Source organism: Arachis ipaensis, chromosome B10, assembly GCF_000816755.2.
Source record: "Arachis ipaensis cultivar K30076 chromosome B10, Araip1.1, whole genome shotgun sequence".
Classification (NCBI taxonomy): domain Eukaryota; kingdom Viridiplantae; phylum Streptophyta; class Magnoliopsida; order Fabales; family Fabaceae; genus Arachis; species Arachis ipaensis.
This window is the reverse complement of record NC_029794.2, coordinates 44,034,033-44,034,523: the sequence shown is the minus strand read 5'-3', so window position 1 is coordinate 44,034,523 and position 491 is coordinate 44,034,033.

Sequence of the window (491 nt, the reverse complement as noted above, 5' to 3'; positions counted from 1 at the left end):
GTATTGACAACGAAAAAAAAATATATAAAAGAATATTTAAAAGAAAAACCTTGATTGTTAGACTAGTTCTCATATTACTTGAGGCCAAATAGTTAATTAAGTAACTTTTTTTTTACCTTTTTTAAACCAACAGCTAGCAATTAGCATACATCTTTTTCAGCGCGTCATTTACGACAAATTCCTTCTTAATATAGGGATAATATCGTCAATTCATACCTTATTACATGACAAAACAACACTCATCACACTGATTGTACAATAAAACATCAAAGTTCTAGTTTTCTACATGGAACACAGGATAATTTTCCTATCATAAATTATTATAAAAGTTAAAAATTTTGATGTGATGAACTTTTTTATTTTTTATTATGACAACTAGTTTTTTACCTTTGCCCCTTCTCTTTTCTCATCTCCGTTTTCTTTCTTCTTTTTATTTTTCTGTTCTTAACCAAACAAAGCGTTAGTGATTAAAGAAAACAAAAGTTTGCCGG